The 26,218-nt window shown below is 41.3% G+C and overlaps 1 protein-coding gene and 1 long non-coding RNA gene across 3 annotated transcripts in view; both read left to right on the forward strand.

The window, feature by feature from the left end:
- Window positions 1-26,218, forward strand: part of vex (somatomedin B and thrombospondin type 1 domain containing protein vexed) — a 113,690-nt gene that overhangs the window by 45,792 nt on the left and 41,680 nt on the right. The gene's annotated exons all lie outside the window — the stretch shown is intronic.
- On the forward strand, window positions 4,315-6,222 carry LOC117184373 (uncharacterized). Its single transcript, XR_004469688.1, has 2 exons — window positions 4,315-5,115; window positions 5,474-6,222. It is a non-coding gene; the product is annotated as an uncharacterized lncRNA (long non-coding RNA).

A 26,218-nucleotide genomic window follows, 5' to 3' on the forward strand; every position in this document is an offset into this window, starting at 1 on the left:
AAAATGGCAAAACTCTGCGAATTGGGTAGGACTATCTCTATTTTATGTGATTTTGTATGAAGTATTGAGCTTTAATATTTTACGCTTTTAAATATATAAGCCTCTTCTGTTTTTCAAGTTGTAAGTCCATTGTATACCGTCAGCCGAGATTGGGCCAATTTTCCAGGTTTTTGTTTAAATAGTTGAAAACATTAGAGAGTCTTTGGAGAAAAACTTGTATCAAGAATGCCGAAAAAGTTGATGAAATTATAAGTAAATTTAGTAAATTAGTAAGCGCTCAATAAAATTGCAAAATAATATAGGAAAAAATTAGAATTTTTTGCCATTAGGGACCTTTTGGCGGAACTAAATTATGAAACTTAAAAAAAATACTTATCTAAAGAAAACATGAAAAATTACGAAAAAAAATGTGCCTTGTTACTATATAGTAACTTTTGGTAACACTTCGACGTGCAAAAATCTCTTATATTTCATGAGTTTTTCTACTCTCCCACTTACATCCGGATGTGTTGTTCATTCACTTATCGGAAAATTGTTATCTTATATATCCATATCTAAAAGATTTTAGACATGGACTTATTGGCGGTGAAGAACTAGATCAAGAAATTCTTAGTTGCTTTGTTATCCCGTTTCGCTCTGCAGATAAGGTCTCTGAGACATAGTCATAGTTCGTAGTCAGAGAGGCAGACGTACACGGCTCGATCAACTCGACTGAAGAATACACATCTATACAGACATATTAAATTGTGGTATAAATTGCCTCCGCCTTGCCGTTTCATACGGATACACAGGGCCAATGTGCCCAGCTATGCAAAAATGGTTGGGGCCCGTGGGAGTGGTGGGAATGTCAGACATTTGTCACAAATGCTACGTAGTACGTTCCCGTTTGCGCCGCAGCCGCAGCCACGTCGCCGGAAACATGTTGAATACGAGTGTTTATGTTCATCAAGAGAGCTGATAAAAATTGCCTGGGCTCCGGCCTCATTTGTTGCTCGCAGGATCCTCTGAGCTGCCATTTTCGGACTTCTTTGGGTTCGCCATTCGGTTGAGTGGAGTTCATTTGGTAAGTTGTGTGGGTTGCTGGGTTGCTGGGTTGCCGGGTTGGTGGGTTCCCAAGGTCTGGGGACATTATTTAATAGATGACGGCACTTTGCTTAACAAGCAGCCGCATTAGTTTACCCCCGCTTTACTGCCCCATTGCCATTCCCGGGCCCAGCAGTTGGTATGTGCCTGGCATTTATATACAGATATTTGGCCCGGCCCCCTCTTCCGCACTCAGTCACATTGCGATGACACAAAATGCGTGTAAATTGTGTGATTATTATAAGTGGACAATGTGCCGGCTAGGCATCTCCACGAATTCATGGACCGAATTCAAGTTACACTCGGACCCAAAGAAGCCGCGGCCTTAGTTTGTAAGCTATTAGCCACACACACACACACACACACACACCCCTTAGTATACCGTCCCAACCTCTCCCCCGGCCACACACACTAAATATTAAGGAAAATACATTTTCGACCGAATCGGCTTTTAAATCTCTGAGGCACAATTGTTGGCAAACATTTAATGTTCGTGCCCGAAACGAGGGTGGCAATAATGGCAGCACTCCTTCACATACAAACATATGTTCACACATATCAACATACATGTGTAGCTACAGGCACAGGACCACAAAGCATGCAATGGTGTTTTAAGAGGCCCAGCCAGTCCATTCATTGAATCCCATAGGCCCCCGTTAAAAAACACTTGGCCGTTTAATGCATACATAAGAAAGACTATTAGAAACCAAAATTAATACAAGTTCTACTACACTAAATAGGGGCATTTCCAAGATGTCCCACACTGTTGACAATCGTACACATATCAAGTATCAAGAAAGTAAAAATACAACGGATTTTCTATATTATTTTCTACTTTTAAGTAACTCTTGGTTAGCCGTATAATTGGTGCTAAATTCGATTTAGGGCCACTATTCGTGTTCGACATTTTTCCATTTTTCGCACGGGACGAAAATATAAATGGTTTTCGCGGCGATCACTTTAAACTCAGATTTCAGCGAAAGTTGAGGCAATATATTGATGAAAATTTCGGATAAAAGCTGTGCGTTAATGTAGTTTAAGTTTAAATTTCAATTTAGTTTAAACCTTTGTCGCACGGAACAGAAATTTCTGGGCTTAAAAAAAGAAAAGGTCACAAAAATATCCCGTTAAACGATAGTGAAAAAATTGTATGCCACTTTTTTTATATAGTTCAATATGCTTAGCGAGAATCGTCTTTAATATATGTACATAGGAGATAATAGTAAAGGAAAGCATGACAATACAAATTTCAAAAAAATGAGCTTCTGCCCAATCGGTTAAATAAGAAGAGTTTCAGTATTTTTAGAAAATAATATTGGGACAAAGGTATATGGAAATGTGTTTTTATTGACCTTTAATTTCTTGGCCGCGTTGGAGTTTTCGCAGTTTATTTCATTTACATTCTAAAAATGTTCAAATGCACTTTGGATCAAGGTTCGGCTCCGCTGGTCCATACCTCACTGTACTGCTCGAAGCATGCTACCATGCATTCCAATAATTCCAATAGACGTGCCAATTGAATTCAAACGCGTTCCATTTCCTATTAGACAAGAATTCGTAGCAAAAACAAGAAAATCGCAAGGCCAAACGATGTCAGTTGGCGAAAACCATCGAGCTTATTTGTTTTGGCTCAAGGAGAACTTAAACGAAAGAAAAACTTTATCTGGGTCAGCTAAAACATACATATATTTAATTATATTTCTTAAGGAGGCTAAAAAATACTATCATGCGCGACTACATACATATATGGGAATCTCGGTTCGAATATTAATTTGGCAGCCCTATATTGGAACATCTTAAAATAGTTCCCATAGGAAAACGATGAAAAACTTACCCAATTATTCGAATAAAATATACAACAAAAGGAAACTTCTAGATATTTTTTATTTTTCTGAATTTTTGGCACCTTTTGGCAATATCCTTCCTAAAATCCTTCCTACCGATTTCGCAGCGGCCTACAATATTTTCATGTTCTTATTTGCAAATTTACATTGGAGAATCATTGTCTAGGACAGATGGAAATTTTACTGAGCAGCCCACAGATCGCTAATGAAACCCATTGAAATGAACGAAGACAAACATACACAAAACTATTTTTTAATAAACTACAATTATGTATGTGCTATAATTCTCATTGTTGCCTAATGGATTGAATGGACGACTAAGCATTCAAATATATGAACTCGATAATGCCAATCGATAAAGCAATCAGCGATCCTTATTGTTTTCATTTGCCCATGGAATCAAATTTCTTTAAGATTCGGGGGAAAAGCCTGTACCTGTTTGACCTGGGCACTGTTGGGTGCACTGATTTCCAGTAGTAACGCTAGGCCATGCTAAGCCTCCAAACTGACGGCCCGACCTCAGCAAATAAAGTTGCCACATTGTGCTGGTGCAGGGGGGTTGGTGGAGTTCAACTTCCGTTTTGACATCCTGACTGGCAGTTGATTTCCTTCATTTGATGTGGAATTGCATTTATTTGTATTTATTCCCGCTGTGACATTTTTATTTTGCCAGATAGATTTTTGCATCCATCATTGTCAGGCACGCTGACATTTGTCAAAGGCAGCCCCCAGAGCAACGCCAGCACTCCACAAGCAATCCAGTATTGACAAATGAAGCCGCATTCTGGCATGGAAATCGAAACGGTGCTCCTCCCATCCCCGTGCCCAATCTGAGACAGAGTCGCTGACGACAGGGCCAGAGCTGCCACAGTGCTGCAAACAAACCACAAAAACCCATCAAACCGAGGAAACCTCAGCTCGTAGACGAGCCGAGGCGGGGATGGCGCACTGAAAGAGCTGGCTGCGGCTGCATTACCTGTTTCAAAAAGTAACTTTACGAGCCCCGCTCCCTGTGTGCGAGTGTACGAGTGTACGGGTGTACGGGTGTACGAGTGTGTGATTCAGCTCCCCACAAAACAGGCAGCAATTCATTTGGCAAAGTGCACCAGATCGCGACGTCTTCATTATGGGAGCTCAGAAAGTGGTTGACGTTTTCGACGGCGTACATATGTACATATGTATGTAGAATGGGGCGATGAAGACGCTGACGGGAAGTTCAACGATTGGTTGGTTGCACTAGTTAATGGCCAAAAAAACAACAAATCCACTCTTTTAGATGGTTTTTGGGCTCCAAAATGTTGGATGAATTATATTTCTGGCATTATGTAATCTATTTATTTCAGATGTCGGTTTGTGATTTTCTATGTTGTAGTGTCCAACTATTCGAAAATCAAAAGAAAAAAAAAAAAGAAAGGAAAAGGTCGAACAAGGTACACTTTAGGTACACTTTCTAGAAAGATACTTTTCATACCGCCCTCGCTAGCATAGCTCGAAGAAATTGGTGGAATGCAGGAGATCCAGAAGATCATCCGATTGCACAGTTATGTTAAAGCTTAAAGCTCAGCTTAGGCATGCAATAGGTACAGGCGAATAGACTTTATTCATGTGAAATCATTCCCCTGCATAGTTTCACTTACGGCACACGTATATATAGATTTTCGTGATTTTCGCAATCGCAGAGTGAATGGTGAAGACACGTGGAGTTACATAACTTCCAATTTTTCACTATTATCTAATCATCCGCTGTTTATATGGATTAATAAATCCGAAGAGTGGCGTTAGCTGAACTACCCGAGGGAAAAGTGAAAATAAAGTGAAATTCTTGAAAGAAGCAAAGGTACGTTAGTCCACCGTGGAAAGATAAGGTTCTGACACAGTTTTATTTAGGGATAGGAGTACTGGAAAATCTTAATACAGCCAAGCCGGCCAACCAATCTACGGTATCAACTACTAAAACAACCAAGCTGACCGTTTGGGAGTTAGTGCAGTGCACATCCACGGCGGCAAAGTGAAGGCTGAACCGTTGACGTTGGGCTAGCTCAATATCGGAAATCATTTACGGCTCGTGAAAGACCAACCACCATACACCACTGCTGGACGTCCGAATTTCAGTTTGAACCTGCCGATCTCATAAAAAAAGCCGGAGGACATAATCGTCACCAACCTACGAAAACTTACAAAGGATTGAGTAATTAGGCTAGCCTAAACCACATTGCCTCAGAACCACTCTTGCTGTCAGCAGATTTGTGTTTATTTTGATTCCCGTGTTTCTCAAATTAAATTTCAAGTGCAAGTTCCCGTTTGCCTTTATCACTATCACATAAAAATCTATACGCTGCTGCTCTAAGAACCAGCTGATTAGATCCACATATTCATATCTCGTTTATCATTGTGTTGATTAATGTAGTAACTAAATAGCTTCCTCCAATGAGTAAATTTGTAACGTAACTGACGATTTTGAAAACTGAGCAATATGAGTTCGGGATAATGTGTTTCTCTTTATATATATACATACATTTATACTGACCAACCTCTAAATTACACAGTGCATACAAATGAATCCGTCAAAGTCATCTTGGGCCCAACGATACACCGATGAGTTTAACCAATTACTGTGAGTACCACTAGTGGCTGAAACCACAATGTCTATACACCAATGCAGGCGTAAGTTTGTTGAAGTAGATATATATATACTGATTTGAAAGAATATTACCCCCCTCAAATGCTCAAATAATTAAGTTTTTTTTTGCTGATCCAAGAAGAAGGAAGTCTGTATATTTTTGTTTATTTGTAAATGTAAGGAATCGGATTATATCTGTAATTAATGTAAAAAAAATATATATATCAATACAATCTCACATGGTTAGGGACATTTAACATAAAAATAAAAGGAATTTGTAATCATGAATATGTCTGCCTAAACTAAATATTATCTCCGTCCGTCAAGTACTTATGCTTATCTCCCTCAAAATGCACTAGAAGATGTTGGATCTTTGAATTGGGACAACGCCCGAATGTAAACGCGTTTGTCATGGTTGGGTGGGTAAAGACTAGGGACATATATCACCGCTGTTCCCTCCATCAGACAGAAGACGAACTACACTTTTTCTAAGCGTTTTCTAAATGCGTATCGGCGCAGAGTGGAAATAAGTTTTTGTTATTGGTTATTGATATTAACGTCGAGATCCTGCTTATTTTTTTTTTTTGAAGCGCATTATATTGATTTGTGTCAGGAAAACTGTGTAGCTAGGGGAGAAAGAACCCCGACCAATCCGACGAGCTGGACCCGAGCACAGCAAGAATGCGCGCATTCGAACCTAGCTTCCTATCAACATGAGGTCAGAAAAAACCATCTATTGGCCACCGTCGGAGTTAGAGCCTAAACAGGCTCTGGCCCTAACTCACTGGCAAAGACTGCACACTACAATGTAACTTGAGTAAGCTAGTTCGCCGAACAAGAACTATGCGGGAACAAGATCGGAAGAGAACTACAGATCGGATCTGGTTCAAGGGGCACTTTTGCTGAATAGATAAGACGAAGCGGGATAACGATTTTGAATCTTATAAGCTATAAAACTCCCGTGGACTATATATACATTTATGTATACATAGGGGTGCATGTATTAGATTTTTGGTGACAGTGGATGTGTGTATCACATCGGATTATTATTTTAGCCAGAAGGAACAAATAAAACTGCAGGGGCTACGCAAACCCCAGACCCGCGAACACACCCACACTCTCTTCCTCGTTCGGTGTGCGCCCTCTGGCGGTGGGAAGGACCATAAAACGACTGGTGTTGGTGTGCCAAAAGATAGAGAGGGAGAGAGAGATGAACGGAATAAAAAACAGTATCTGAAAAATGGAAAACGATAGAGTATTATGAAATTCTAATCATATAGTAGCGCATTAGTTGAAAGGAGGACAAAAGAAGTGAAATAAATTATAAACTAGTATAGGGGATATTAGGTTTATATTTGAGATTATGCCGAAAGCAGCCCAACTTATGCGCTATTAACTGTTACAAATATTTCGTATATGTACATACGTAGTACAAAGTATTTCAAATAAATATTAATCCATTTGATGTCTCTCTTTCTTTTTTTTTCAGGTAAGAGCATTACTGGGAACGCACAAAAATGGCGACGATGGCGACAATGTCAGCAAATGGTTGGCGGCCGCGCAGCCAGGAACTTGATTAATTTAATAAAAAGCATTATCAAGTTTAAGCTGCTGAAAAGTTAGACACCCGGCCCAAACCAGCTTCTCCAATGGAAAATTGTCTTTGAAATGCATTAAACTTTTTAGTGGGCGCAGCGGGAGGGAAGAGCTCATCAGTGGATGCTCATTATAATCGTCGTTATCCCGGTGAGGAGAATCATCGTGGTCCCTATCATCGTGGGTCGAGGCGATTATGATCACAAAGGCACTGAAAAGTGCGGCCTGCATATTTAATCTGCACTCGGAGGCGCCTCCAAAGTTTTTTGCACTTTGTTAAAACGAAACCAGTAAGGCACACTGGCACGCAACGCCAGAGGAAGCTTGAAGTGAAGGGGAGCCAAGGGAAGGAAAACAGAAAATAATTTCATCAAATCGCTCGCTAAACAGACACTGATGGACGTGGAACTTGGCCAGCCACAGACAGAGGAAAATAAACATTTCCATTCTGGTCGGCAGAAGTGTCTGTTTGAAGAGGGCCAAACAGGCGTTAAGTATGCCCTCAAGTGTGCCACTCTTTGAGCCAAGCTGCCGGCCACCTGTCTCTCCTCAGCAGCTACTGACCGCAGCCCAACCTCCCCTCGGCTCCTGCCGCACTTGCCAAACTCCCATCTTGCTTGACTGCTGTAGCAAATGGCGTCAATTTCATCACAAGGCCGCTTAATTAATTACCAAAGCAGCTGTGTCTGTGGGGATGTACCCTAGGTGGTTCTAGTGGCGCACAACTTTTTTGGAAGGATATTCACAGCATGGGATACTTACTACAAGGGAACTTTGCCTCGATAAGGATTGGGTCTCAGAACTAGACTCTACCAATAATTTATTTGAAATCAAATATTGTTTCTGATTAGATTCAGATTATACCTAACAGGCCTTACATATTTAGAAGATTTAACCAACTCTCTCCACCCTCCGACAGACAGGGTATACAACTCTCCGGCCATCTAGCTAGCCTGCCTTTAACATTAGGACAGAGCTAGCGGCCGTGGTTCCTCTCTTTCTCTTTATGTTTTTTCCATCTCTCATGAGATGAGAGAGATCGCGGAGAGACCCAACATTAGGCCTCCTCACATTAGGCATCAAATCAATTCGTCCCTTTTACAAGACAGATATCAAAATACCTCACTTATATAGTGATAGGTCCAGCCGGTATTAAATGTGCTCTCTAGATGCTTCTTCCGACTCTCTAGTAGACTTCGGATTTGCGATAGCCAATGGGTACACACATACATAGGTTGTTTTTAAATCACTCATCGGCATTTCCCAAAAGCTCTATTTCCCATTTGATAGTAGTTTGTTATAATCGTATTCGTATCTTTGTGGTTTAAGGCTTTCACCCGCAAATAATACGATCCGTGTGGTATCTGCACTCAGCTATTTTCCAGTCAGGATGGTTTATATAATTTTTGGCTATTGAAAGTGGAAAGGACTAGTAGCATGGCCTAAAGCGCTTGTTCTTGAGTAAAGTTTCCCTGTACGAGTCCTTGGACCTTCATCTTTTTGTGAAACTTATCCTTGAAGTGCTCGATGTTATTTTGTTGGTTATTTTATCTATTGAAAAAATCGTTTGTTCTCTAAGACATTTAAAATCAAGTCATGATTGAAATTCCCTCCACTTATGAGATCATTGAACGCTTTTTGAGGTCCTTAAGGGGAACCACTGGAGCTGGATCCACCTTAAGACGGCACATCACCTGCATGATTATTTTCACCAAAAGAAGTAGTTTCTGACTGTAGCCATCAACACGCAGGACCAATCTCTTTATAGAACAGACCGGCCTCTAAAGCTGGATATAATTGCTCTGCGATGCTAAGTTCCACCAAGTCGGTATAGAGCTCGCCAGCCATAAAATGCCGTTCACTTTCCCGCACCAAAGGAGTGATGAAGTATATATTTGTGTAGCCATCGGGTAGTTGAAAGATATCATCTTTTCGAAACCACAACTTGCAATAATCATCCCTAATGACTACCCTGGGATGACGTGGTATATGTGCCCTACCAGCCTCTTGCCAGTCCGTGGTTATGAAGGGATTCGGTTGTAGAAAGTTCAGTTCCAATGGGGCTGGATCATGCTGCATGGATTGGAGGGCATAGGAATCGTCGTGTACTGTGTGCCAAACCCTTTCTCCCTATGATAAATATGATACATGAAACATAAAATCAAGCGCACTTAGGTGCTCTTAAAGTAGCAGTAGAGAAGCTGCATCATATTCAAAATGCAGATGTGGTCCTGTAAGGACATCTTTTGGTGGCAGATACCTAATGCCCTGTACGTCCTAGATCGCATTACCTTATCTATGTGCTGCACTCTGTTGTGTTGAAAGACACAACGAATGGCCCAATATCGTGCTCAACTCACGATTACATCTAAAACCTTATTCACCGTCCTGGCATCGTTTTGCAGTTGGTGTTTTATGGTGTTCTTACAAACTTATCAAATGTCAAGATCAAAGTTTCTTTGGTTTTGTTTTTGGTATGTCGGACAGGGCAGCTGGTTGTGGTGCCTTAACATATGGGCGCAAGGGCGAATGGCTTTGGTGACCCAGACTTTGCTTTCGCTGTTGTCCTTGACCTTCTCCTTATGATTGGACGATGACTTTTTGAGGTCGGCTGGACCACAACACCAGTGGGCACGGCTCCAACGGACGCAGCAGCGTCTGAAACCGCCGGATCGAGTCCTCCGCAAGCTGCGCCTTGGGCGCCTCGGCTAAGTGGTTGCCCCGCTGTTCTGCTGCTGCTGGCCAGTCGGAAGTTATTTAAACTGACTTCAGTAAGGCATTCGACTCGGTAAACCACTTGTCTTTAGCACAAAAACTTGACCTTTTAGGGTCTCCGACCAACCTCCTTAGATGGATTTCTAGCTCCCTTTGTTCCCTATATTCACCAGTTAAGGTTACTTCTGGAGTACCATCGGGCAGACATCTAGACCCCTTGCTTTTTTCACTCTTTATTAATGAGTGGCCTTCGGTAGTAAAATACTCTCGAGTGGTTGGTTCCCTCAATACAAAGTACACCAGGATCGTCTAGAATCAGGCTTTGCGCGGCCTTAATTGGGGTGCTAGTTTGAGAGTGTCATCTTAACCCTGGAACGTCATCTTTTGCCAAAACTCCTCACTACTCCTCCGTGTGTGCACATCAAACGTACATCAAATAATGGAAAATGGCTTTGTGTGATTTGTATGCACAACTTCATCAAAGGTGACGTAGATAGCCCGTTATGGTTGAGCCTTATATACTTCACGATTCCTATTAGATCAACTAGGAGCTGTATACCGTTGTCTCCTCCGTTTTGTTGTCACACGATTGCCCTTGAGGTCAATTGTGGAAAGCTTACTCATACCGCAGTGATTATTTGAAATCGGCAGCAGCCGTTTGATATGCCTATGGCACCCAGAATCTCTCGCTACCCCAACTGGGCGTCCAGGACGTCTACCGAAATTAAGGCAACCAAAGTTCCCATAGCAACTTACCCTCAGTTTGAGTGATTATTAGGAAGTCTGTTATCAAAGGCTGTCAAACTTAAACTAAACGCAGACGCAGAATCTTCAACTCCTACGGAAGTCAACTGACAAATGCCTGTTAGCAGAAGCAGTGTTGCCTTATCAGTTACGGGGCAGGAAGTTCACAAGTCACGGACCTATTTAACAGTCCTCGTACCTTTCCCGTAATTAGAATTTGTAATTTTGAATGAATGCTTAGGCCTTTTAGTTCGGTTTAGTTATAATTTTGCTCGATTGTTGGTCCTACATCTATGTAATTTTCAGGAACGCGACGGGCTCTTGAGATCTCGACTTCAATGAAGACGAACATGACAGTATCGATTAGTCTATTGATGCGGATCAAGGGATGATGGTCCCGACTTTCTTTAAGCTCCTAGCCTTCTAATCAATATTTACATACTGCATATGGCATACGACATATTGTCGTCATCTCTAGTACGGTTTTCTTCTCTTGAGAACCACGTCCTTTATTCTACAGTTGACTGCACTTCACTACCAAGGAGGAGGCAGAACGATTTTCGGGAATATTACTTGAATATTATAGAGACATCCATCATCCATCCATTTCAAGAGGAGTGGCTCGAAGAAGCATTCCATTATAATAGACTTCCTATTAAAACGAAATTCTGACAAAGGACCGGCAGCCAGGGGGGGCAACAACAGCAGCCAACAACAAGCCAGCGAAGCGCTTTTGTCATTTTCCGGATCCAGAATTGATTAGTATTTAATTTCGCATTATAATGCGATTGAAGGCGAACATATCCTGGAGGGAAGTTTTCCGGTATTATGTGACCATCGCAGTGGAAGTGGCTGGGTGGGGGGCGGATAGCGCAGCGTTTGGCCTGTGCAATGTCGTCGTCGTAAGTGCCAAGCTCTGCGTATGCGAAAATGTATGTAGTTTATGAGTGACACAAATATTATTTGATATTCTATTACACCTTCAGCCCCGCCCCGCCACGCCCCTCGCACACAGACACTCGCTCAGAGGGGCCAGGCAGTGGATGGGGGAGCGCTGCACGAGTACGCGGCCTGCTTAGCTCCCAAAGCGCTGGAAACTTGGTCCTTTCTGCCAAAAGCGTTTGAGCTCCAGCTAGCATTGCATATGTGTGCGTGCGGGAGTGTATCAATAAAGCCATGTGTGAGGGGGGTGCGTATCTGTGTGAGGTTGTCGCACATATTCGTAACTAATTAGCAACATGACTCACCTGGGAAACGGCACACATGGGCATGTGTGTGTGTGTGTGTGTATGGATGCGAAAAGCTTTTCTCTCTGCAGCAAAAATGTTTACATAGTGTCCCCTCTGGTGCCAGCAAATGGCTGCTTGCAACTGGGTATGGGTATGGGTATGACAGTGGCAGAAGCCGCAAAGTGGGAGAAAAAAACCCGCTAATTAGCTGAAAATAAATAATGAGAGAATCGCTGTCCAAATGCGGGCGCATGGAAGGCTTCAGAAGGAGGACCAGGAAGCGAACTGTGGATTTTCTGAGTGTCAAAGAACACATTTGGGGCTGGCTTCTAGTTCTTGGCCAAGATCACATAAGACCAAAATGACTTTCGTGTAATTACGAATAATAATACATAAACCACAATCCGGAATAGACGGCTACGCTATCCATTTGGGACTCTCAAAAGTGTGTCATTGCGAAGGTTATTCGTTGAATCAATCGCAGCCGAAGTCCGCACTGGGACGGAATTTTACTCCTTGGCCTTCTCCTATATTCCTCCTAGGTATGATGCTGAGGTTTATTCGAATATTCCCTCCTTCCGTCCTTCCTTCCATTTTGAGGTGTAAAACAGAAGTTATTCCAATTATTGAAAACTTATTTGCCTCCTCAATCCACCTATTCGTCATCATAAGTACAGTTCATCCATTCCCGTATTCCAACCATCTACCTCATGCTGAGATCATTTTTCTTCCATTCCTTATAGAGAGTGTAGAGTCCAGACAAAGTGCTGATTATTTTTGCCCTTTCATTTCAATCAATCTTTGAAGTGTTCTTGTCCAGATTATTCCTCTCCTCAAAGCAGGATCGAGATCTACGTCGTTATTGGAAAGCTATCCGCCATTCCAAAGCAGCTCGAGCACCTAGTTACCAGGCAATTGAAATACGTATACTGCATCTGCTTTTATCTTAATATCATCTTTTAGACATCGATCACCATCGATATTCTCGACTGCCCGACTTTAATCATACTTTACTGATCCACAAACGATCCTTATTAGGGTTTCCTATAAAATCTTCTAAATTGGATGTACTCGTATCTTTCAAATCGCACACAGCGTGTTTTGTTTACTAATAACTATCTGTCAAATGTCGTTACTGTAATCCCCGAAAGTTCCGCTCCTGTTCATTCAATTTATGAGTGACCTACGACTCTGTCCTACTCTGACTGTCCCATAACTCGACCTCAATGAGTAAAATATGTGATGCTGGTACAATCTTCCTTTTTTTAAACACTATAAAATTAAACTTTTCCCTTCTATTCTCTCCTATTCAAGATCTAATGACCTTGGGGTCCTTTCCAACCACAATCCGTGTTTTAATAGCCATATTGCCGCAACGCTAAATAAAGCCAAGGGTGTCTTGGTCTAAAGAGTTTGAAATGCGGGTCACGTCACTAAAACACTGTACATCTGATTCTTGTGTGTGTGTGGATCCCACAGTGTAAAGATCCACAAGGTAGTAATCTCAAGTGGGATTCTGGTAGACTCTTACCCCCATACCGATCTAGGCTAGAACTTATTGACCGGAATATACGGAATATACTCCTTCTTGGAATTTTTGACTCCCAAACTAGGGCGGGACCGATTGACTTTGCGGTTCCTGCCAGACCTTACCATTATTTCGGTCAAACATTTAGGGTTCTATGCTATAGCTATTCGTAGGTGAAATCGATGTGAATGCTATTCCCTGCAGTACGGGCCCACGATGACTTATCATGAATTTTATAAGCGATTATTTTAGCAGAAAAAGTAATATATATATGAGCGATGAATTTGGCCAAAAAGTAGTAGAAAAAGTGGATTCGTTTATTTTTGATTTATTAGATCCTTTGCTTGAACATTTCCGAAATGTGATAGTTGTTTCCCTTTTCCGCGGGCTCATTTGGGAACTTAAACTGAATCGTCACTGAAATGTTATGGATTAATTCATTATGTTTTTGTTTAGACTTCCTTTCGTTGTCCATCCAGGATGTGGACAACCCACGTGAGCTCCGTATTTTGCTGATCTAATAAGAAAATAAATATATGTACAATTTAGAATATAAACTTTGGCCGAAATATTATATTGTATTGTCTTCGATTTGTAGAACAGTTGTTTCAACATAAAAAACAATGCTCACCGTAGATCAGCGGTGGTCCCGTATTCTTATTTTATTCCCAATTTTCTTAGTCGAAACAAAGAGAAACACAAAAGCAAGAGCATACAAAAAGGATAAAGAATATATAATCCGATCCCATACTGCTTGCCAATTTTGTTGCATAATAACTTTAAAACCCTGAACAGCTAGTGAATGTCGATGTCGGGGAAATTTTATGTGTTTGAATGCAAAATTTATAATTTTGGTGATTTCGCAATACGAATACTAGGATCAATTTTTGGTGGAAAAAAGACGGTCGTATTCCGAAATAATAAGGAACTACACTCAGGCAGAGGCAGCAAACGGTGTGTAACGATACAAGCAAAGAAAAGTCACATTTTGTTGCCTAGTGCTATCGGCGGCGAAGTCATCCATAAGAACCATAATACAAAAAGAGTCGCATATGGAACCGAAAAAGGGAAAGAGGTCAAGGGAAAGGAAATGACCCAAAGGGAAAAGAGAACTGGGTGGAGGGTGCTAAGGGGAGGGGCGAGCAATGTAAGCCAAAGCATAAGATGGTCAAAAGAAGTCGAAGTCCTTAATACCCCTCAATTTCCAATACATACATAGGTACTATAATCATATAAACAATATTGTTAAAGTTCGATCAGGAACTGACAGATATGTAGATATGTACTTGATAGGATAAGAGATGTATAGGCTAGGATTTTTGAAAAATAAGCTTACCCTCTTCTAGGGTGTAACAAGCCCCTGGATATATGTAGCTCCTTGGGCTTCTACGTGGATATCTTGTCTGGGAAGTCGAAGGCCTCCATACCAAGGATTTCAGCACACGTCGATACCTCCACCCCATCCTGCTTCGTTTGGCGTCCGATGCCATTGTCTGTCCGATTTTGGGGCATAAACATGCTTCAATAGCTTTTAGCATTAAATTTAGACTTTTATGTGTTTATTTGCTTTGCACGTTTCGTTTTGCTGGCACTTTGTCTTTGCATTGCTTTGACCTCCTTCGTTCGCATCCCATGCCCGGTGTCCAGTGTCCAGTGTCCGGTGTCCGGTGTCCGCCGGACAACTGCCTTCTATCTGCTGTCTGTGTCCCTTGTTTCCGTCCGTATTTGTGCTCGGACTCGTATGTGTCCCTGTAAGTTTTATTTAATACGACAAATGGGCTGTAAGTGGGATTTAAATAAATGTAGCCAACTTCCAAGTCATGTCACAAAAACATTCATCGGTGTGTGTGCGAGTGTCTGACCATGTCTGCACTTGGTATACATATACATATACACATACACATACACATACACATACACATACACATACCATGGACATATAGGGTAACAGGCAATCGAGCATCGATCCATCGATCCCTGGCCTACAGAACCTGACAGAAAGGCGTACAATAATTTCGTTTTTATGTGCTTACATACATAGCCCCAAACTAGTATAAGAAAACTGCACAGGACACTGGGGAAGCCGTGGATGTGGACCGGACCAGAAAGTGGGAATATAATCTGGGACGTATTTACATAACATATATGTAAGTACTTTAAGCTGAGATATTGTTAGGAAAATCTTTTCAGGGAATATCCTATTTAACCGCCATAAATATTGGATATTCTCAGCTGATTCCTGAATAATACAACAACAAAATGTCACAAAACCTTTCTATGGGTTCTTCCATGATAGAAAACTTTTCAAGTCAATTAAAATATACATTTTCATTTCAATTCTATGCAGATGTTAATTTATAAATCAATTTAAAGGTTCCAATTTCAACACAGACTTTAATTTTCTTTAACTTTAATGTAAAAACCTGTTAAAATCAGCCAGGACCAATTTTTCCATTATTTTAGGGTATTGTTATAGTCATGTTTTTCTTTATTATTATCTCCTATACTAATAAAAATTTGGAAAATTACCACACAATATTTCAATTAGTAAAACAAAATATTATACAGATAGTCACACCCAAAACCACTTCGGATTTTGGTTACATATCCTCAGGTTATATTTCATGGGTTTAAAACCGAACGTTCGATTACTTAATTATTTTTTTTATTATTTTTTTAACATTTTGTCTCACGAACGTAACACCTGAATGGAAATGCAGGCTTATGGGACGGTACGAAGAAGGAGCCTTGCTGGTCTTTGCAGTTCTTTCACTTTTCATAGCAGCAAAACCTATCACATACAACAAAAATTAGTCAGTCGCGGAGACGCAGCGAATTCCCGAAGAACAGAGCCGGAGAATCTCTTTCGCACTGACAAACTCCAGCAGCCAGCATCAGACAAACTCCAACTGAGGCGACACCTCACCACTAACAAGCGGCATTCAAATGCAAAACTCCCGTCTCAACTCCACTCGACTCGACTCGACTCTTTACCGCCGCGGCAGAGAACAAGGGGCAAGGAGGAAGGAGGAAGGAGGAGTGGGCCCAAGGCGAACTTCGTCTTATGTTTAGCTCTAATTGCACTGAGAGCCTCCTGCCGCCTGCCTCCAGTCTGAGTTCGGATCTGAATCAGTATCAGCAACATTGAAACTTTTTTTTCGGTGCCGTCCTACAAAAAGTTTTGACGCCCGCACCCGCACCCACTCGCCGAGATAAGCAACAATATGGTCCAGACTAGGGATAGATCCATGGCTGACTGCCTCTCGAGGATGAACCGAAAACAAAGACCAAGCTGGATGCCGTATCTGCGGGTATTCTATCTTCGTGCTGACACCCGTCACTGCCATTTCAACGCTCAGCCAAGATAATTCAGCCCAGTTCTAGTTCTGGCCGTTCCGAGTTCTGGTCGAGCAGAGCCACGAATAGGCAATGCGATGTCCGGAGCCTCCTAAGTAATTCACCGTGTTTGATTGTGATTTTTGCAAGGTGGCATGGGAAAATTTACATTTTTTATTTATAAACTTATATTTTTTGGTATTTATTGACCCTGGATTGATTTAAACACTTTTACAAAACAAATTTATTGTTATTTTGGGGCATAGAGCACTGTTCAATCAGATGAACGACATAATCTGCAGGAATTGGATACCTAAATAGGTACCTTAGATCCCCTTAGGTAGTCGCAGGTGTACAGTTATGCCGGGTAATGCCGACCATCAATGCGACGGAGCAATATACACATGTAAACGCATAGATTGTCATCGTAAAGACAGATGTTCAGAGACGTTTTTAAAGATACAATCATAGTGCAGTCGGAGGCGAAGATACACTTCAAACCGGCCAGAATCGTTAAGATTCAGAGATTGGACCATTTTACTGGACCGTTTACTGGGTCAAAGTGGGATTCACTAATTAGGATGAAAGCTATGAATTGTTTTCGGTGAAGAATTCGGGTTCCTGGGTTTTGGCTCTCCAGAACCTGATTTTGACGCCAATATTAGTCATGGTTCTTCGTCTTATTTTGGAGGTTCCTTTTGTAACATAGATCTTTGTAGACAGGACAGCCTTCTGTAATTGCATGGGAGCTTCTACTTTCATATTCAGATCAGATAAGCAGATCTTGAAATTTCTCATATACTTTTTTAAGATTCTTGACCCAATTTGGCCAGATCTTTTCTTATGGTTTTCTCAATCAAATTCTCAAAATGTTACCTCCTAAATAATTTATTTTTATTTACACTTAAGGTACAGAGGGAGAAATCAGACTTAATTATTATTTGTTTATCGTCTGGATTTCATATATCTGAAAAAAAACTCGCGTGTTTCACATCCACTCAAAAATAAATGTTGTTTCCTACCTCGAGGTCTGACTATGTGTACCTTATGTTTTTGGAGGTCCATTTTACCCATCAGATTTTTTGGTTTTGACATAATCTGTGGCCGTGTTGTTTATGCAATTATCTTTTAGCTCTTTTTGTCTTATGTGTAAAGTATTCCTGTCGCTTGGCCTAAAAAGTAATCAAATCATGCAAAAGTCCTTTTGTCAATGCCAGCGTTCCTTCATGAAATTATTATGAAATATATGCTGCATTGAAAGACAGGCGCTAGAGCTTTTAAAATCGTCTTGTTTTGTACATACATATGTATATACGTCTGTATCTTGGCATCAGGCCAGACCCTATTTAGCAGTTTTCATTACATCACTAAAGCCAGACCCTAATTGGCAGACCCTTGCCAGACGGCTATTCACCTGTCGTAAAATTTTGCTGAAGGTAAGCTCTTTTAGCCTCTTTTAAATAGCATTGTAAGAGCTTAGGGATATATTCATTTTGCGGTGACAGTGGATGTGTTTAACTCTCAGAAGCAAGCGTTTCTGACCCCATAAAGTACACATAGTGATCAGCATCAATAGCCGAGTCGATAAATCCATGTCCGTTCGTCTATCTATCCATCCGTCCTTATGTCCTTCCGTATGTAAGAGCTCCGTCCCCAAAGAGACGAAAAACGTGGCAGCCATCATTTTAAAGATACGGGAAAACCGAAAATGCAGAATCATAGTCAATGACCATGTCTGCCAGATACCAAACAGTATTATTATATTAATATGAAATTATTACGCTCTGCTTTCCCAATCTGTTCCCAACCAAAGACAATTGAGCAGCAGCTAGAACCCTATCTATGTGCTGATGAGAAACGCAGAAACTCATTCCATGTGGAATCAACACTCCTGCAACACGCATATTTGAGTTAGTCTCGTGGCCACATAGAGTCAGCCCCAGTTTGTTCCCAAAAACCCGTTTGCGGCAGGCCATTTGAACTAATTTTAATCACATTTGGTTGCATAATCCAAAGTGACCATTTGAATGCCACGACCAAACAAGACCAAAAACACATGGATACGAGACCACACACTCGTGGGCATACAGTTACATTCGTGTCTATGGGCAGACACATGTATACGTACATGCATACAGCGAAATTCCGCAAATTGGTTTTATTTTGAGGAAAATGTACGATTATTAGCAACAAATTAAAACCGAAACCCGACTAAGCCAAAACAACATCGAGCGGGAACGTTGAGGGTTGCGGCAGGGGCCGCGGCTCTACTTATATACGGCAAGGGCCGCGGCTCTAGTTATATTCCCGGTACCCGTTCCATACGTATATAATCTATGCACTGAGCAGCTTATACTTTTATATTTTGCACGGAATTGGTTTCGCTGCCGATGCATCGCTTTGACTGTCGCATGCTGTCCTTTTCTATCTCCCCCTGTTTATCTTTTGTTACCGCTATTCGCACAAGGAACGAATTGATTTGTTGGTTATTGCCTCCCCCCGCATTAGGCAAAACATCTCTCATATTTTCCCGAAAACAAATAGAGGGGCCTGTAGTTTTTTTTTTTATTTTTGCCACCCCCTTGCCATAACGAAATATGCAAATATTCATTTTTGAGGTCGCACTGATTTATCGGTGTGCTTTCAAAGTCGGATGATTATGCACACGTTAGATTTGTGTAAATTTTGCGGCCTACACGCTACCAGTTGGAAAACGATAACAAAAAGTTAAGAGTTTAATAATGGAAAATTGTAACTAGTTCAGATATTATATCTTTTTCTTGCTGAACGGCGATTTTAAGGAGCAATTGAGTGTACGATCATTTTTTGTCAGTCCGTCTTCAGCCAACATTACGCCACAGTGCCTATGATTTAGAACAAGGTTTTATCTCAACGCGACAGCTTACGTTGCAAGTGGAATGACGGGAAGTGTTTGCATGGAATCACCGGAAAGTAGTAACAGAGTCCCGGCGGATAATTTATCGTTGTTTTTATTTCTTTGAATGTTCTGCTCAACGCCTCGGGGGAATGTTCGTGAGCCATTGTGTGCATTCATCCCGTATGATAATTCTGCATTGTTTCAGCACTGTTGCCATGGACGATTGTTTTTTTTTTTATGTTGCATACTGCTTTTAGGTTATTTTGAGTATTCAGAGGCCAGATGATTCCACGCCAATGCGATTCCATTATTTGATCTTATTTTAGCAAGAATGCAAGAAATGCCTTGCCAGTTCCACCTGGTGCATAAAAAAAAAAGAGAATCCAAATTGTGCCTGCCAGCATAGTGCGTTCTTAAATGATTCTTTGTTTATGTGCCGCTATGTAACAATCACGCAACTGCGACTTGCTCACACGCACATTTTCGTTATCTTGTGGGATTTGTTCGTCTGTTAAAACTTTTGTTAATTGTTCCGCAATTGAAAGTCTGTATTCCAACCTTTAACAGTCGCAAAACAGTCGGAACACACATACATACTATGTTCATACAAAAATATTGAAATCCCGAGCAATAAAGGGTGGGACCTATCGGTCTAGTCAATTCGTGGGAGTTCAACCACGAACCAAGACGCCTTTCTTATGTGCATAGCAAAGTGCGCTGCTGCTGCGCTGCTGCTGCGCTGCTGCTGCGCTGCTGCTGCGCTGCCGGTCACGTACACGAGTAGTGCAGTGGCTGGCACCAATACCATGATCCTGCTGCAAAGCTCTGCCTGCTGTCTACGCACACGAACGCACTGCAAAACTCGTGGGTGTGTGCGTGCCGATCACTGCATTGGATTGAATGGAATATTAGCATATTGGTCAATGTTTGGTGCTTTCTCCGCGTGTATGGTACTTTGGTGGTGTGTATTTTAAAGAAGAACCTTACATCCTTCAGTTGTGTTTCGTGGAATATGATGCCTGCGGAACTCTGGTCGTCTGCATACACCACTGAGAAAGGCGCATTATGAAAGTTGTGTAGTACCCCCTAGGAGAATGTGCACTTCAGTTGTCATCAACTGGTTGTCTCTGGATGACCGATCCAATTTGGGACTTCCAGTGAGTGAGCAGATCCCCAATCAGGCTGCCAAGGGAGTTAGTCCGGCATTAATGGTTTCAATTGGATGCCCCCCGATACGGGCCCATGGAAAGTGCCGATAGTCCTTCCATGGCAGGGGCTTGGCGTACATGGACATGGTCGCTAATCCACTCAAAGTCGCCAACCCCAACTATTAGCAAATGATGTTTATTCCGCTGGTTAGTTTGTATGGCCTCGCATGTTGGCCTGCGCTCTGGCCGGGCAATTTGGTTGTAGCCTGGCCCTCTGCTTCTCTTTTGGATTAATCGCTTTATGAGCTGCAATAAAAGCCACAGCGGCTGTTCTACACATCCTGCTGCTGTCGCTGGAGCCCCGTTTCCGTTGGTTAGTCTCCGTTCACTGGCTGGTGGCTACTGCCCAGTTGGCATTTAGTGGACTGCAATTAGCAGCAAATAAAATAATTTATTTATTGTAATGGCCAAAAATACTACAACAGCGAACGGGACAGCCGTTACCGAGCTCCGGCGTGAATATAGTAGTAACAACAAATTACGAGTAAGAGTGCCTTTCCTCTACCGAAAACCAAAAAAAATTGAATAAAATGTGGAGGAGGAGTTTGAGTACAATCCCTTACCACCCCATAACAACACACCCCGCACCACACATCACCCACCCGCTGTCCCTTCTCCTCACGTGCTGCTTATTAGACAACTTGGAGGTTATTGTTTGTACTCGAGGAGGCAGCGAAGAAGAGGAAAGGAGTGAGTTGCAGAAAGGGTCCAGGATCAATGCGCATCCCCTCCCCATTCAACCTCTCCCCGATCGTAATTCTGCACTCAGATGTTCTTGAGTCGCGAATAGATCTACGCAGTAGGTACTGAGAAGCCACCTAATCTACACGCAACATCCAGTTTCTTGTGCCTTTTGCCTCTGAGACTTACGCTTTTGTGAGAACCCACAGATAATCAACCTCTTTACTCTGGGAAATCGAGCCACATCGTGCATATCTAGCATTAATTTGTTTGGATTGATTCGGAGATTTATGCTTTAATTTCGACGGTGCCATGATTCGCATTAAAATACATCTCTTGCCCGATTGCCAAGGCCATGAACAAGAGTGTGAATTTCTGGACTGCTGTTCGATTAGCACGAGCACGGCCAATCCCCATCGAAGGTCTACACCACATGCCCTGAACCATAAAATGTGGTGCAGTTGACCACAAAAACGGCTTCCCATAGTATTAGACCCGGTCCGGTCGGTCCGCTTAGAGCGTGGCGTGGGCGATGCGGAGGAGGCGGCAGAAGGCGGCACCTTGTTGATGGGTGTCGAAGCATGCATAAATAAAAATGGGGCATGTTGGGTCCGAAATAGCTTGACATTCTTCTGGGCGCCGGGCAGAGCAAAATGGCACCAGATACAGTAGCCGGCCAACGCACAGTGGGCGAAGTGGAACTTCTAAATCCATTGTTAACAGCCGCTAGAATGTGCAACATTTCATTAGATTTAGACAATATTTACTCCAGATTACCAGATTTTAATTAAACTCAGATTCCAATTATATGACGCCAGATTGGCCAATTCGCCCACTGTGCATTGGTAACATAAAATTAAAATGTTTTGCAAAAGGGTTGGTCAGGCCCGCAGGGATTTTATCTGAAAGGGGCCAAGGGAGGCACGGGGCCTGGGCCTGGGCCTGGGACTGTGGCGGTGCTGTGCCTGTGCCTCAGGGTAGCTGTAAGCCCAGTGAGTCATAAAAATCAATAAAGTCAACTCTGGCACCCTTATCCCGCTCTCTGCCTCTGACCGTTGTCGGTCACCTGACTAAGTCATCAAGTTGCGCCTCACTGCCTCACTGCCTCGTTATGCCTCTTTCAGGTGAGAAAATTTAAGTTGGCCAACAATTTCCAGCTAACAAGCTACAAATTTCATAATAAAAACAACCCACATAAAGCCCCGAAACAGAGAGCCAAAAAGTCTGTGACAAACTAGCCCATATCTCCTGCATACGAGAACCAACCTTGCACTATGGGCAAAGCCTTCCCTTTAATGGCACAGACACAATTTCGGCTTAATAGTACCCATTTTAACAAGTTTTTACGGACTATCCTTCAGTACAAATAAAATAGAAAAACTAATTGTTAATATTGTTGTTTTTGTGCAATGATCCGCTGTGCTGTTGATGTGTTTTTTAGATCCTATTTAATGTAAAATTAAAAGCCATGAGCAAACCTGATTTAAATCAAATAACATCACCCCTTTCAGCTACTTTTTGTTCCCATTTACAGATAAAAAAAATAAACACAAACAATTTTAGCGTGAAATCACGCAATCAGCAGCCTAAAAAATCTAAATTTAATTTGACTAATGTTCATGTTCGACTCTTAGTTGGCAAACAAATAATAGTACTGACTGGCGGAGCCATGCCTGCGTCCTTTCAACGTTATCCCCTTTGGTTGGATTGATTTCACATTCATTTTCAGCCCCAAACAAATGTGGAAGAGTGGAAGTCAATCTTGCCAGAGAAATCTCAAGAATAAGAATTATAAATGTAGCGAAGAGTTCAAGTCTATCAAACATTATTTTATGAAATGTTGTAGATCTAAAAATGATAGCACTATATAAGTTTATACAACAAAAATAATATTTTGCCATTCTCCGCCTTGCCCACCCAATTAAAGAGTTTAAAGAGCATCCAGGAAAAACATACATTTATATGTACATATATTTCTGGCGTTGTCTGTAACTGGCTATTTTTGCGTTCAATAATACCGTGATTTTTTGAACGAAACACTGGTTTTTGGAAAATCATTTCATTTTTCAACATAGCCCACGAAAAAGGGAATTTTTCAAGGTCTTTAAAATAGGCATTTACTTGTGAGCCAGAAATCGCCACTCGGGACTAGCTGGTAGTTCGATAGCCGATAAAATATGGCTTGATTAAAATTCTTAGTAACCACAGAAATAATGTCTTCAAGGTTGTCCACAAAACTGCTTGAAATTTGTTAAGGAAATCGATGAGTTTAGATGTCTTTTTGCCCAGTCAAATGTCAAATTTATGTAGATTTTATATGTGTGTCTGAGACGTGGTTTGTCTCTGATTCGTGTGACTTATCGATTGTGTGTGACCATTAAATTAACCACAACTAAACACCATTAAACGAAGATGGATTGAGATGATTGGTTTAGTAATAGGCAGATGCAATTGGAAGACTGAGCATAGTATAAATGTAAATTTCGAAGAACTCAACAAAAAGCTATCGATAATTGATGTACCTAAATGCCATTCCACTCTATGATCATCAATGTGATGTTCTTGCGTCTATACTTGGACGTTGACATGCAATGACTGCATCATTCAAGAGGCGATGCAGTTATTGAACCGTCAAGTGGCCCGTGTGACACCAGCAGAAGGCTGTTACGCGCGGATCCCAGGCAAAACGCAGCCCTTCTCCCGCCCAACCGACCGAGGGGCGCTGCCGCATGACGCGCGGTGCGTAGCCGAACCGAACGCGAACATGCAAGAAAGATAGCTATTAGACTAACATTCGAGGAAAATTAGCACTAAACTTACTAAGAAACTAAGCATGCTTAAGGTAAATTCTAATGCTGAAAGCTGAAGATTTGTAAATTTATACCGCCGAAGATTTTGTTCCGCGTCACTCATATCTTCAACACGACTATAGCTACGTCCGCTTTTCCAACTAAAATTTTACCAATCCCAAAACTTAAAAATTACTTTAGACCAATTTCAATACTTCCGTGCCTCTCAAAGGTACTAGAAAAATCTCAAGTCCTTACAGATTGCAAACATTCTGACTATCAATCGCTCTTTAACCAAAAGCAGTGGGGTTTGCGAAAAAAAAGAAAAACAACGGATATTGTGGGAGATGCTCGACAGCAACTCCACAACAACTTCTCAACCATAGTAATGCTTTCAGCACATAATAATGCTTAATCATAATATTCTCTGCACATAACTCACGAATTTATCCAACTTCTGAACGAAATAAGATACTTTCATGAAACAAAGTGCATTTGAAAGGAACATTTTCCAAAATGAAGCCTGAACAAGTACATTGCAGAAAAGCTTTGCAATACACTGTTAAACGTAAGTTTTAATGCCAGTAAATATTTGCACATGTAAAATTCACTATTTCTATTTTTCTCGATGGATAAAGTACTTTTAATGGTAAATTTTACTATTCATAATTATCAACAGCTCAGCAGTATGAAAATTTGCAGTTTAAAAGATTCAAAATTAAAGCCAATCTTTGCATAATGATTTTATTACCTTCAGCTATTGTTTTTCTCTGTTATTTCGGTTTCCTGAAAGCATAAGTTTCCATCGTTTGTGTTCTGCTCCTATATCCACATTTAAGGCAGTCGACCCTCAGTCCAAATTCCTCCAAGAATTCGTCTTGCATAATTTCCTTCCTATTGTTTTTTTTCCTTGACTGGCGTGCTGTTGTCAAAAGATTCTCCCTCTCGCTGAATGGTTTTGGTGCAAGTTGTAAACTGAACTTCATACATCCAATTCTTGCATGCAATGGGGAAATATGGCATTTCTAAGTTTTTCTCTTCTAAGGTCGTGTCATTTCAGGGTCGATTAAACCCTATTATTGGGCTCGTTAAGAACTTTTTCATCAATCACAGTGAAAGAAGGTTCATAATTCAATCTGATTCTTAGTAGCATTTGCAGTGGACTTTATTACAGGGTCTTCATGTGGCTCGTCCTGTGGACGTGGAGGGTCCATCATTGAGAACAGCTTCCAAAAATTCTTTTGAGGTGTTTGAAGTTCTGAATAGCTCAAATAACAAAAATGAAATGATTGTTTTCAACGCTGCTAATACTTAAATGAATGCTTTAAAAGGCACAATAAGACTATAGAGCTATACAACAATAAATTAAATAACATACATATGTATGTATGTATGTACACGCTTTGGCATAACAAAAAGGAGGTCGCATCAGTTCAATCGATCTAGAAGTGGAACGGAAACGGTTGAACGCTTTACCAAAACAATGTTCCGTTTTGCAATGCACACATTTAAATGCGTGCGTGCCGATCACTGATATAGTTGTGGTTCTGCCTCTCTGCATCAAGTGTTGACACATAAAAAAATCAGAATGCGCCAAAAGAAATCAACAAAAATCCACAAAATATTCACAAACAACAATCACAAAAAAATATGTTAGAAGCCGTGGCTGAATATCCCTATTTGCTACAATAAAGATGTTGAAAGGACCAAACAAATACAACATATAATTTATTTTTTATAAATTTTAATGAAACACAATTCCTTTTAGAAAATAAAATGTAGCTTTTCCTTGAATTGCCCAGAATGAGCCCAAAATGGCGAACTTCTTTCCCGATGTCGCTGCTGTCACCGGAGGGCTGTGCTGCTCCCTCGCACTGCCTACTTTTGCCATAAGGCTAATATATATCTGGTCTCACCAACCTTCCAGCTAGTTCATTCCTGCTATTCAGCGGGAGATTCCAGCTGTG

This window comes from Drosophila pseudoobscura, chromosome X (assembly GCF_009870125.1).
Source record: "Drosophila pseudoobscura strain MV-25-SWS-2005 chromosome X, UCI_Dpse_MV25, whole genome shotgun sequence".
In the NCBI taxonomy this organism is placed as follows: domain Eukaryota; kingdom Metazoa; phylum Arthropoda; class Insecta; order Diptera; family Drosophilidae; genus Drosophila; species Drosophila pseudoobscura.